Source organism: Sinocyclocheilus anshuiensis, unplaced genomic scaffold, assembly GCF_001515605.1.
Source record: "Sinocyclocheilus anshuiensis isolate Anshui unplaced genomic scaffold, SAMN03320099.WGS_v1.1 scaffold249, whole genome shotgun sequence".
NCBI classification, from domain to species: Eukaryota; Metazoa; Chordata; class Actinopteri; order Cypriniformes; family Cyprinidae; genus Sinocyclocheilus; species Sinocyclocheilus anshuiensis.
This window is the reverse complement of record NW_015540871.1, coordinates 1,787,238-1,801,553: the sequence shown is the minus strand read 5'-3', so window position 1 is coordinate 1,801,553 and position 14,316 is coordinate 1,787,238. Positions and strand designations below refer to the sequence as shown.

Below are 14,316 nucleotides of genomic sequence, written 5' to 3'. Positions count from 1 at the left end.
GCTGCATATTTAAACACTCATGGATCTGCTTGACTCTTTCTCAAGCACACATTCACACAGCTGCATCTAATCTGTAAATGTTTAAATAGTGGCCTTCAGCACAAAGTTAATGATCCTCTGGTATTCCTGGCACAAAAATGTCATATATATGTACAGTATGTGTGCACGAGTTTGTTGTGTCACTCTGAAAGCGTGAAAGTGTGTGTTTGCACTGAAATGGTAATTGGCTGGTCTCCCTCTGATACTTGTCTCCCTCCCTCTGTTCTTCAGCCATCACTGCTGGAAAGAGAGATAGAGAGAGAGGGCACACGGCAGCGCGACCAGAATACAGAGCAGGCCGAGATGATGTGGAAGGTGTGTGGGGCAGAGGGGGTTATGGGTAGGGCTGAGGTGATGCACTCATGACACCACACTAACAATCCTCAAACCTTCTTTCATGAGAAAATCATTGTGTTTCTCTTTTCTATCCCAACAATATGCAACATATAGTGAATTGCACTTTCATATGTTATATTTTGGTTACACTTGATTTTAATAGTTCACTTTAGACATTCTACTAACTATAAATAACTTTGCAACTACATGTCAACTAACTCTCATTAGACTATTAGTAGACTGCTAGGTTAGGGTTGGGGTTCGTAGAATAAGTTGACGTACTTGCAAAGTTAGTTATAATCAGTAGAATGTCTGTTGGGGACCATCCAAATGAAGTGTTAGCAGATATTAAGAGCAAACGGTCTACTAATACTCTAATGACTGTTAGTTGACATGTAGTTGAAAAGTTGGTTATAGGCTCATTCCGTGTTTTTCAACATTGATAATAATAAGAAATGTTTCTTGAGCAGCAAATCAGCATATTAGAATGATTTCTGAAGGTCATGTAACACTGAATACTGCAGTAATGATGTTGAAAAGCACAGAAACAAATTACACTTGAAAAATATTGTGTAAGTTATTTATAATGTATTTTCAATATTTAAATTGCAATAATATTTCACAGTAGTTCTGTATTTACTGTATTTCTGATGAAATAAATGCAGCCTTTGTGAGAATAAGAGACTTTACCCCAAACTTTTGAAAGGTGTATGTGTTGTGTTTAACAGCATACTGTTGTGGAAATGACTGTAATATAAATTACATTTTAAATATTTTAATTGACTAAATGATACTTTAGACATTCTACTAACTATAAATAACTTTGCAACTACATGTCAACTAACTCTCATTAGACTATTAGTAGACTGCTAGGTTAGGGTTGGGGTTCGTAGAATAAGTTGACGTACTTGCAAAGTTAGTTATAATCAGTAGAATGTCTGTTGGGGACCATCCAAATGAAGTGTTAGCAGATATTAAGAGCAAACGGTCTACTAATACTCTAATGACTGTTAGTTGACATGTAGTTGAAAAGTTGGTTATAGGCTCATTCCGTGTCAACTCAACCAGAGGTTTCTAGCTAAAAAGTTTGATTTTGAGAAATGTTTATTCTTGAGTTAAAGGCATGCAAATTTAGTTAAAAAGTGCTTTTCCCCCATTTTTGAAATGTCACCATAATGCAACAGATCTTACTAATAGACCTACCAATCACTGTGTAAAAATAACAATGATGCCACCATCATTCTAAAGTCATTTTTACCCCCTTTAATTTGGCTTCAAAAATTGTATTTTTTGAAAATTGTATTCTGACCCCCGCTATAAAATAGTGGATTACTTAGTAAATATCCATTCATGACATTTAATATTTTGGCTTTATTCACTATTTATGTTTGTCTTTCTTAAGAAAAGTATTAACAAAATCAAAATTTTGAGCCAGGCAAGTTTCTGAAATTTGGTTGTTTTAACACAATATGAGCTTATAGTTACTAGAATGTCTAAAGTGGACTATCAAAACAAAGTGTTAACTATATATTTTTAAAAAGCTTGTTGAAATCCTTAAGATATTCTTGTGTAGATGTTAAATTTTTAATCTTTGCCACCCACTCTGTCTGCTCAATCATTTAAGTGAATTGTGTGTGTCTGAGACACTGTTTGTTTGTGAGGTAATTTTGTTGTCTGTAATTACCAAGTCTTTTAGCTCAGTAATAAGAATACCAGGGTTTTGTTTACAAGCAAAGCTGCAGGGGTGCAGTGCAGTGAATGACTGAAAACAAAATATGTGATGCACATTTGTAGTGGCTTAATGTTACATGTAAATTTGGAGCAAGTGGTAGTGAGCTAATGTTTGGCTTTAGCGTCCGATGCATTATGGTAATGTGTCGTTAAATGGCTTATGCTCTCTATGGATTTGTGATGTGAGGATGAAGAAAGGTGGAAACAAAAAAGGAAAAGCTGGCAGCCTGATGAGGAGTGAAATGATGGAAAGGGACTGAGTTGCTTTCATGCCTTTGAGTGAGTTAAACTGCCTGTTGTTTGACCTTCGTCAAGATCAAAATCACAAGGAGTGCAACACGGATTGATGCCAGAACACACACACACACACACACACACACAAATCAATTAAATTAAGCTACATCAGATGGCTTCTAAATGTAGTTATTGCATTGTCCATCCATTTTCTTCTCCGATTTCATTGTATTTCCTTCTTTGTGGTGTGTATTTGTGAGTATGCATGGAGTAAGACCCAATAAGGACTAGACTAGTTTTCCCAGCGGAAGTCAGGTAAATTCATGTTTCAGAAATGTACTATTTTAGTCCTGTTCGCATCAAACACGTCTGTGTTTTTCTCACACAACCTTGAAAAAAAAATACAGAGAAAATTACCTGCCGTTTTTTGAGTGACTCAAGTGTTCTCTGAGAATTTTAATCCTGTTCTGATAGGATAGTCTGTGATTGCGGTATATTATTATTATTTTTTTTTTTACTCTTCTCCTTTTTTATTTTGACCTTTGTTGAGTACTGTAGCTAAAGTTATATTTCTTGTTTCACTGTCTGGTGTGGCTCCATTATGGATTTAGTGGAATAATAGTATATCATCTGATGTAAAAGGAATAAGCAGTGTTGTAGTCAAGACCAGCTCATTTAAGTCCAAGTCAGACCTGAGAACTGGGTAAGTTGAGTCTGAAGGTGCATTCCTGTTGACCATAAGCGTGCTGTGAAGTGGACTTCACAAGGTATTTTGTCATATTAGGTGAGATTCCAATCCAAAGGGAACATTCATGTTCAGTCCGAAGGGCATTGACATTGGGAATAAGGGAACATCAATACATTGCTTAACAGGAAGTTGAGAGGGAAATTTACCCACCAGTCAATATGCATCACTTCAGTACTTAAGAAGTTTGAATAAAATAAATGCACTAAATGAGTTGATGGCGATGCATCAGCATTTTTGTTTAATTAGTCCCAGGTGTGGTTTGTATGCAGATGTTTGTGTGCATAAAGTGCACAGGATGCGACAGTTACAATGCAGCTATTATGATTATAGTTAAATAAGATAAAATACACAGCTGATAGAACCAAATTATGTTTATTTTCATATTAAACGTCAACAACAGGCATTTGTAACTCAGTTTAGTGCTTTCAAATAACAATTTATTTATGACCTTGTATGACGCTCATCCTGACGACAGAAACTCCCAACTTCTGAGATCCTAATCTGGTCCAAAACTGTGCATAAAATCACAGGTGGCCTTGGCCTATATTAATAATTGTAACTCAGATGTCATTTAGAAAACAAATCTCACTTGTTCATGCATGCACAGATGTGTAACCATAAATAATAACAGCCTCATTTGGCCAGGCAGATGCCGTAGTCGTGGAAACATTTGAAAGAAACCTCCTTCACTTTAATTCCCGCTCTTATGTGTTCATCTTTTCATCTCCCATTACCACATCTTTTGCGAGGCGGAAGATGTTTTAGAAAGCACCCGTGGTAGATAGCAGATGACACAAACCATCTGTTGCCCCCTGCTGTGTGGACTGGATGTGATGTCATCACAGTTGGACAGGTATCAAAGTGGTGTCTTTTCTACTGGCTGGCATCTGCCTGGGCAAGATGCTCTGGGTGTGTTTCAGTGAACTTTCTAGAACTTTGCAAAGAGTTGCCTTCCTCTATTTTTTTTTTTTTGGCCATCCTGAAACGCCATCAATAACTGTTCACAGCTCTTGTCTCTCAGAGTTCCTCTTAGATGACAAAAACTGTGGCATTTCCTTCACGCTATATTTCTCTCTGTCATTCTCTCTCTCTCTCACACACACACACACACACACACTATCTCTCTCTCTCTCTCTCTCTCTCTCTCTCTCTCAGGCTGTAAATCTCTCTTGTGCACTCAGTTGCATTTCTCTCTAACATTCTTTGTTCCTGTCATAGGTATGGAATCTTCAAATATTCATGAACTTCTGGAATTATTTATGCAGGGCATGAGTGTTTCCCGTGGGAGGGCTTCTGTGTTTTATGGGTTTCATTTAAACAGCCTATTTTTCCCGTTGGTATGAAATGCCAAAGAGTGTGAAAGAATGTGTATTAGATTGAGTACTGTATGTGTGTGTTTGTCCACTGAGAAACAAGGTCTCACAAGTGCACAGATTATGAGATTCCATCTGCGGAATCATAAACACATTCTGAACGCTAACGTAAACGTCACTGCACTGAATCTAAACACATTCTGAACGCTAACGTAAATGTCACTGCACTGAACCTAAACACATTCTGAACGCTAACGTAAAGGTCGCTGCACTGAACCTAAACACATTCTATCTGCGGAATCATAAACACATTCTGAACGCTAACGTAAACGTCACTGCACTGAATCTAAACACATTCTGAACGCTAACGTAAACGTCACTGCACTGAATCTAAACACATTCTGAACGCTAACGTAAACGTCACTGCACTGAATCTAAACACATTCTGAACGCTAACGTAAAGGTCACTGCACTGAACCTAAACACATTCTGAACGCTAACGTAAACGTCACTGCACTGAACCTAAACACATTCTGAACGCTAACGTAAACGTCACTGCTCTGAATCTAAACACGCTCTGAATCTAAACACATTCTGAACGCTAACGTAAAGGTCACTGCACTGAACCTAAACACATTCTGAACGCTAACGTAAACATCACTGCTCTGAATCTAAACACATTCTGAACGCTAATGTAAACATCACTGCACTGAACCTAAACACGTTCTGAACGCTAACGTAAACGTCACTGCACTGAATCTAAACACATTCTGAACGCTAACGTAAACATCACTGCACTGAACCTAAACACGTTCTGAACGCTAACGTAAACGTCACTGCACTGAATCTAAACACATTCTGAACGCTAACGTAAACATCACTGCACTGAACCTAAACACGTTCTGAACGCTAACGTAAACGTCACTGCACTGAATCTAAACACATTCTGAACGCTAACGTAAACATCACTGCACTGAACCTAAACACGTTCTGAACGCTAACGTAAACGTCACTGCACTGAATCTAAACACATTCTGAACGCTAACGTAAACATCACTGCACTGAACCTAAACACGTTCTGAACGCTTTGCTCAGAATCATTGGTAACCACTTGCATAATTTTGAAAATAACACAGTAGTAATACCAAACAATTATATTATGCTGTTGGGGTTTAATGCTCTGTGAATAATGCAAGATCTAATTGAGGCAGTGGTATTCACAGTGCCCAGTGTGTGTATGTGTGTGTGTGTGTATGTGTAACTGATATGGAGAATGAGAATGAATTCCTTTGAAACAAACAAGGACACCAATACCACTGTACCTATTTGTGTCTGAAATTTCCTCTCCTCCCCACTCATCCTACCCCTCCTGTCCTGCATGATCTGACTTTTACATGCACTGCATATGAAACAGTATTGATTTAGCTCTCTTTCTCTCCTCTTTACTTTCTGCTTCTCTCTGTTTGACACGTGAATTGCTGTGATATTGCTATCTCTCTTTCCTCTCTCCCTCTGGATTATTCCTTCCATCTCTTGTTCAGTGTGCATAAAGGCTATTGACAGCCAATGTCCACCCACTCTTCAACATGGAGCCCTGAGCCACAGATCCTGCTGTTCTCTACATGGCTGTGAGCTATGCTCCATCAACTCAACCTTCAGTGTACACGGTGCTCTAGTGTACAAGGCCTGCCATTTCTATGCTGTGAATGTGTTTTGTAAAGTTATCATTGCTTTACATGTTTTACACCTGTGAAGCTGATGAGAGTGTTTAAAGGTTTGTAATTTTCTGTGCCACTAGCATCACCAAATGGATGTGCAAATATAATGACAATGTTTTAGTGCAATGTTTTCTTGACTTGTCAATGCTTTTTAGTGAGTTGTCTTTGCATTTTTAGCTTAAATATAAGGTACAGTCAAACCAAAAATTATTCAGACACCAGATATAATTTTTTATATTTTTTACTAGTGGGTGCAGGACACTATAGTTCAGGATAGTTGAGGATAGCAAAATAAAGTAAACTGTGACATATTATACCCAAACATTCTTCATACAGTGGACTACCAGTAAAATGTATAAAAATTTGGGACCAAAAATTATTCAGATACTTTGACCTGGCCATGTTTTTCTTAAGCGTTATCTGACATTATCAAGATGAATTTGTTCTGACACAGTTTAACTGAGTATTTTTTATATAATATATTTATATAATATAACATATTTTATTGTCATTTTCTAAACTATAGTGAATAAGGTGTCGGAATAAATTTTGGTTTGGGGATGCACAATATAAATCCGTATATCATTCGATCATTCGTTTTTTGATTTAATATTGAAAGTAGAAAAATGAGAAAACGGCTCCTTTTTCGTTTTTTTCGTTTTTCTCCAAAAAACGAGAAGCGAGAATTCAGCTTAAATTTTCGTTTTTCGTTATTTCAATATTAAATCAAAAAACGAATGATCGAATGATACACGGATTAATATATCTGTGCCATATCAATAAATCTAATATTATAGTGCTTTTTTAATAGATTATTGATACTTTAATATATTTAATTGTGCATTCTCATTTACACTATTTTTACATTTAGATTATTTTTGCTATCATCTAACACTCACATAAAGTTAATCTAAAAAAATAACAATTTAATAACGCTGTTAAAATTAGTATTAGCAAATCCCAAAATAAAGATCAATTTTTCATACTGTACAATATAAATGAAATGCTAAATTCACTTGTAACATTTAAAAGATTGTTTTTTTTATTTGTTTAGACAAAATAATATAGAATTTTAGTATCTGCCATTTATTGATTATTTACTTTAATTATTGGCTTTTTTATTATTGGAAATTTAATATCAGTACATCCTTGTAATTTAAACAATGAAAAAATTGACCCAGTTTACTTTCATAATACATGTCTAGGGTGTTCATTAGTGCATGTTAGTGTGAAGTAAAAACTGTATAACTTTTTTGTATAATTTATAACTTACTATATGTGTAATAAATTTCTATGCCTCTGAAATGGCGAACAAAAATACTAACTAATAATTTCATAGCCTAATGGGCTGCTTAATGTTTTCACGATCTAATCAAGTCCCAGTGGATGAAATGAAGTCCTTACGAACATTATTTTCCAATAAAAATGTGGTTTCCTTCAGATTCACATCACATTAATGATATGCTTCTAATGCCATTATGTTGCCATATAAGTTTACGCATGTACATTAATGCATGCACATAAACACACAGAAATGATAAATGGACAAATTATGATGCATCATTTCAAGACACCGACGACTGCAGCCACATGCACGCTTTCAATTAGCTATAATCACCATGTTATTCCTCTTTTCTCTGCACACACACACGCTTCACACCACAGTCTCATAATCACTTTAATTGGAGGCAGCAGAAAGGAGGTAATTTGGCAGAGAGCGTAAGAGAAGAGAAAAAAGATAAAAAGAGCAGGATTGAGATGTGTTTACTGAGCGACTGATTACTGGCTTTTTGCTGCTGTTTTTTGTTGAGGTGTTTTCAGTATTGTCTCTGGGGTTGAAAAGAGGTTAATTCTGTCATTTCAAAGCAAGGATCAACCTTTAGCACATTTTTACTGCAGGTTTGTTGATATACAAAGGTTTTTTTGCATGTACTGTCCTTAAAATGTGTATCTTCTTACAGTTATTGGATTTAAATATAAATACAACATTTAAAATATGATGCATTTAGCATCACTTTGTTCATTTCTTTTCAATTATCATACTTTCCTCCCCATCTAGAAAAAAAATGAAGAGGTTTTATCTTAAGTGCTTCTGTGCCCTCTGGTGCATGTTTCTGTTCAGAATAGCAATGCTGTACAGTACAGATGTAAGTGCTTAAAGTATGTGTGTGTGTGTGTGTGTGTGTGTACCATTATGTATAGCATTTCCTACATGTGGTCACATATGTATGCACACACACATGGGGGGATGGTGCATTAAATGTGTATTTGAACAGTAGTGGGCTGTAGCATCACATCACATCCTACACTTTTTGGGCTGATAGTAATGCTGCAGGAAGACTACCTGCTGTTTGGGCTGGACGGGGAGGGCTTTTATTCACCGGACTCCATGCTTTCATGCAGTAAGTTTTGACCAGGGTGTTTCTGGATCGGGTCCAAGTGCTTTGAGAAGTGGCTGGAGGTTTTACTTCTTGGTTTGTGCTGGAATGTGAAATACTGTTTTAAACCATAGAGGAAATTTAATGCAGACCGCAGCTTTATTTCCTCTGTCTGCTGTGCAGATTAGAATGTGTTGTGTTTGGATTGTGAGACAAAGAATTGAAAAGCTTTTGTCTTTTTCTTAATTGTTTACACACATCATTAGCAAGCCTGGGATAAATGTTGTACTCTATGGCATCTTCCCTGTGTGTGTGGTGCAGCTTCCATATTTGATGCAATATGAAAGGGAGTGTTGAGGTAAAAATAGAAAGCTCTCTGAGCTGGAATTTTAGAAGGAGATTATGAATGTAATTGTGGGGGAGATATATATATATATATATATATATATATATATATATTTCATATTCATACTACTTTTCATACTGTTTTTCTTCCTTTTTATTTAATTATATATATATTTGTTTTACCAGGTTTTAAAAGAAAAAAAATATTTTGAGATTTTCGGTCTCCCCACTTTGTATGTGCTAAAAAACCCAGAAACCAATTTGAAGAAACTGTAATAAATATGTAATAATAAAACAGTAACTTCAACCTAATCTTAGTACAAATCGTTATTTGTTGAATCTAATGTTGGGTTCACACTGCATGATCAAAGACGTAATCTGAGAGAAGCGTGAGGTATTTGGCATGCTAAATATCTGTACCTCTCTGCGGCTCACAGTCCTGCAGTGTGAAATGTGTTTTGACTGGAAATGGCATCGGCGACGACCTACTGCCAATGAAAAAGCATGATACAGGGCAAGGGGAAGTTCAGTGGGAGGAGTCATAATAGACCTGCATCAGAACATCAGCAAGCAACCATTCTCTCCTTCATATTCTTCTTTGTTTAGTTTTTATTTTTCACTGCAAATCAGTGTACATACAAATTGGATTGCAAGCTTTTTGGTGGCTACCTTTTTTGACAGGAATAAATCCATTCTTGCACGCAAACGCCTGTCTCTCGCATGATCTTAACGTTATTTCTGGTATCAATTCTGACGTGTTTGTTTGTAAAACGTAGTTTGTAGACCAGACTGTCACCGATCCGTCATGTAGTGTGCACACAACAGCAACTAGATGGTACCCCAGACAGTCGTGCAGTTTGAGAAGAACAGCGATCCGACGACTTTGAAAATCGTGCAGTGTGAACCCGGCATAAGGTGCTTTATTTTAAGAATGAGTAGTCAAGAGGAAATTAAATCTGTGCAGCAGTGAAGAATGATGGAATGAATGTGACAGTGAGGAGAGATGGAGTAGGTTTCTCACTATAGGCGCTCCGGCTGATGTCTTTTGATGCCGGCACTTTCCTCTTTCATATTATACTCTGTGGCCTTTGACAGCACATGCCAATTAGTGCAGCACATCAGAAGAGAATGCCAGAGCCAAACTACCTTGGGAAACCATGAAGCAATCCACTATTTATATTGAGTTAGATCATTCAGAGAGCCGCATTCTTTGCATATGTAAAAGTGGTTGCTGTAGGTCTGTTTACAATGAGATTTATATTATGTAGCCAGGGGTCATGCACTGTAAGCTTTAAAATTCATGCACCCTGTAAACTCATGTTTTTCTGAACTGTGCTGTGAACTTTTCTCATTGTGCCAGGTGTTGTGAAGTAGGCAATTTACTTGACAGCCACTGCGGCATATTGTAAATGCATTCATTCCGCATTAAAAATAACCAAGCGTTGTTGGAGGCCCTGTCGGATCCCATGATTTGAAGTGGTTTAAGCTAACTTTTTCATCTGAATGGTGTTATATTCCTCTCATGTGCTCTGCGGTCTATCCAGATTGTGAGGAATGAGTCACATGCAGCAATCAGTGGCAGGAAACAGACTGGTCATGACTTTCAGAGAGCATTAGTGAGCACAGGAAGGCTTAGCTAATGTTCCTCCACCTAAATTCTCTTCCCTGGGACTTTTGTGTTTTGTATGAATAAAGGGAAGCTGATAAGGATTGTCACGAGCTAATCAGGTGTGGATTTAATGTAATTTTTCAAAATTTCTCAAATTTGCTGAAGCTAAGTGATTTAGTGTAGAGTAATGTGGTACATTATGTTAAATTAAACAGATTTTAGGGGCTAGGGTTAGTGGGCAGCTCAGACGACACATCCACGAACCAGAATCAGATGCATACTGCAAAAATCAGTTTAATATCAGTCCAATCTGATTAGTCAATTTTTACACAACTTCTATAGTAATAATAATAATAAGAAGAAGAAGAAGAAGAAAAAGTAGAGCAGCAGTGCCACAAAGAAAAAAAAATACTGTATATATATATATATATATATATATACAATACCGTTCAAAAGTTTGGGGTCAGTTATTTTTTTTTATAAAAATACTGTGTATATATATATATATATATATATACAATACCGTTCAAAAGTTTGGGGTCAGTTATTTTTTTTTATAAGAAAGAAATTAAATTGATCAAAAGTGGCAGTAATGATATTTATAATCTTAAAAATATATATATTTTAAAATAAATGCTGTTCTTTTGAACTTTCTATTCACCAAAGAATCCTGGAAAAAAAATCACTTTCCATAAAAATATTATGCAAAGCAGCATATTAGAATGATTTCTGAAGAATCATGTGACACTGAAGACTGGAGTAATGACTGCTGAAAATACAGCTTTGCATCACAGCAATAAATTACATTTTAAAATATATTCAAATAGAAAACAGTTTTTTATTTTATTTTAATCATATTTCTTAATATCTCTGTTTTTATGGATTTTGTTTTTAATCAAAGAAATGGAGCCTTGGTGAGTATAAGAGACTTCTTTAACAAAACATTAAAAAAATCTTACCAACCCCAAACTTTTGAATGTTAGGGTATGTAATAATGTTTTTTATTATAATATAACACAATAAAAACGATTTAATAGTGATGTGACAGTCTCTGCAAACTATTGTTTTTTTTATATAACAGTGTACACTGACACCTGCATCATTATATAAATACATTTTTATTTATGCATCAATTTTATTATATATAAAATTTATTATTATATGATTGTGGTTTAATCTGTTTCGCCATCTAAATCTGCTTCCAAACAACGCATAAAACAAAAGTTGCTATGGTTTGTTGCTTTAGTCTGTCAGTCTAACAGTCTCTTGCATAGTGGGTGGTATTCGGTCAGAATAATTTGGACCAGATCTTCTGCCATTTAGAGAGCGATTTGGCAAGGCGAGACTGTGCAGCACATAAGACTTTATTTGCACAATCTGTCTGATATTTCTTCTGTCCTTCTCTAACTCACTCTTTATATGATTATTGTGTGTATATTGTGTTAAGGTTGGCTATTGCTATGGTTGTTGATTGTTTATCTTAAAGATATCAGACAGCAAACCTGGTCTATTTTATCACATCAAAATCCAGCTATAAATTGCTTATGTCAGATGAAAGGTTTCAAGGTCGAAAAAGATTGATCAACTTTCCACAAACTCTTTTCAGCGTAATGAGTCATGAAGTATGCAACAACGCTAAACTGTTCAGCATCTATCTATAGCCGTGCATGCGCTGTTCTTTGTGAACGACAGCTGGGGAAAATTAACAAGCACTCTAAAATCAAAAGACCCCATCCATCTTTTCTCCTCAGTTGTGTTTTTTTCTCTTCCTCTGCCATTCTCCGGCTGAGTGACAGATTGAAAAGATGCAGAGATTACTTATTCTTTGTCCCCAAAGTGAAGAAAAAACAAAGCAAAGGAGGAGAGGGAAAATGAAAGCAGCGATATCTAGTTTAGGCGAGGAGAGAGAGGGGAGGAGGGAGGAGAAGGCAGCAGAAGTATGTGTGATAGAGATAAGCCCAGTAGAGACAAAGAGGGTGATGGGGTCTTTCTCAATATAAAGATACCACCTACTGAAAAGAGAGGGAGAGAAGGAGAAAGAATGAGTGGAAGAGAACCACCTGGAAAAGAAAGAATTCATCAGATACACGTGTTTCATTTTATTTGAACAAATCCCAGCCTTAAATCACTTCCACTGCTTTGATCAAACACTGATTGTTTACTTTTACATTGGACACAAAAACATCTTTTGATATTGAATTGATCCGGAATTTCTTAGAGTTATGTAGACAGACTGAGTCCAGTACATTTTTAAAACCTTTAGGGTGCATATCTTACTTTTTTAGATGTTCACTTATAGTTTTTGTCCTCTCAGGTCTCTAAAAGAGTCATAATGTAGTTTAACATGGCCATTTTCCAACTTCCCTCTCAATTAGGCATGTTGTGTTTGCTACTATACCTAAAAAGGGATAGTTCACCCAAAATTGAATGTTCTGTCGTCATTTACTGACCCTCGTGTAGTTCCAAACCTGTATGAGTTTCTTTCTTCTGTGGAACACAAAAGCAGAGCACCAAATTAAATTACATTTTTGGTGTCAAGACAACATCGGGCCCCCTTGACTTTCATTGTATGGACAAAAAAAAAGGCAGAATTTTTTTTTCTTTCTGACATTTCAAGTAAATGATGACAGAATTATTTTTTTTTTGGGGTGAACTTTCTTTTTAGTCAGACTGAAATTCACTTTGGGAACAAAGATGGTTGAATGACACATTTTTTTGTATTTTAATTTTCATAAATGATAGGGACGAGGCTTTGGATTATTTGGTGTACTAGTACGTCAGGCTGTTTTAATTCAAAAGTGCAAGGAAAATCCTGATTTTCATGATATGCCTCCCTTTAAAAATTGGTTTAAAATGCTTGAGGAAAGAGAAAAAACGATGCTGTGAGTTGAAGGGCAAGTGACGGGTGGCTCTTGAGAAAGTTTGCGCTTTTCCTGTCCCACTGAGAGTGCAATCATTTGATCTTTACATCATACATACTGTGACTCTCCCATCTGAATCTCCATTACGTTTTTTATTCATTCCCCTCTCTAACAGATTTACATTTTCACTTGATCCTTGTGCATGGCCCATGACAGAATGCTTGGCACTTTGATATTTGCATTGTGTATTCAAAATGCCTCTAACATGGAGCTGCTCTTTAAGATCTTTGTTTGTGCACATCTTAAGTGTTGTTGAAAGAGCTGCTATTTGCATTGAGAGGTGCACTGGTGCTGTCCATGGTGCTGATAAACTGGGCCAACCTGGAGCTGTCCTGACAATAATGCTGACTCCTCTGTTACCATAAATGCTTGCGTTTACTGCATATTATGCATTGTTGCTGTCTAAAATGGTACAGATTGTGTTGGTTGCAGTGATACTGTTCTGATAGCATGTGATTAATGTAAGTTTTACAGTATTTTGGTGTGAATGAGCTGCATTGCTTCTGCGCAGCACGTCTCGCTGCTGCCTCATTCCCTTCATCTCTTAGACATTTACATTTTTACATCAACGTTGAAGCTTAAGTATGTTGGAAGAGGTCAGTCTTGATCTCTGCTGACTGAGGCTTTCTGATAAATTACTATTGAGGCAAATGTCCATTTTAAAGTGTTCCTTCACTGCAAAAAGCATTCAGAATAATTAATATCAATCATGTGTGTTTGTGTAAATGTGTTGTTGACATAAAATGGCCAGTATTTTTTTAAATCAACAACATTTAGTAATCAATAAACAATCAATAACATAAATAAATACATAAAATAATAATCAATAAAATTAATTGTGTTATCATCGTGTATGTGTCATTTTGTACACCAACGTTTTGTTTACAAAAAATGTACACAGAAAATAAATAACATTTAATCAAATGTATATATGTATATATATA

The 14,316-nt window shown here is 36.0% G+C and overlaps 1 protein-coding gene across 1 annotated transcript in view; it reads left to right on the top strand.

Annotated features, from left to right (window-relative positions):
• The first annotated feature begins 281 nt into the window (after positions 1 to 281).
• The window catches only part of LOC107688136 (SRC kinase signaling inhibitor 1-like), a 108,094-nt gene continuing 94,059 nt past the window's right edge, over positions 282 to 14,316 (top strand). Inside the window, exon 1 of the mRNA XM_016485717.1 lies at positions 282 to 354. The gene's annotated coding sequence lies outside the window, so the exon portion shown is untranslated. The remainder of the gene's footprint in view (positions 355 to 14,316) is intronic.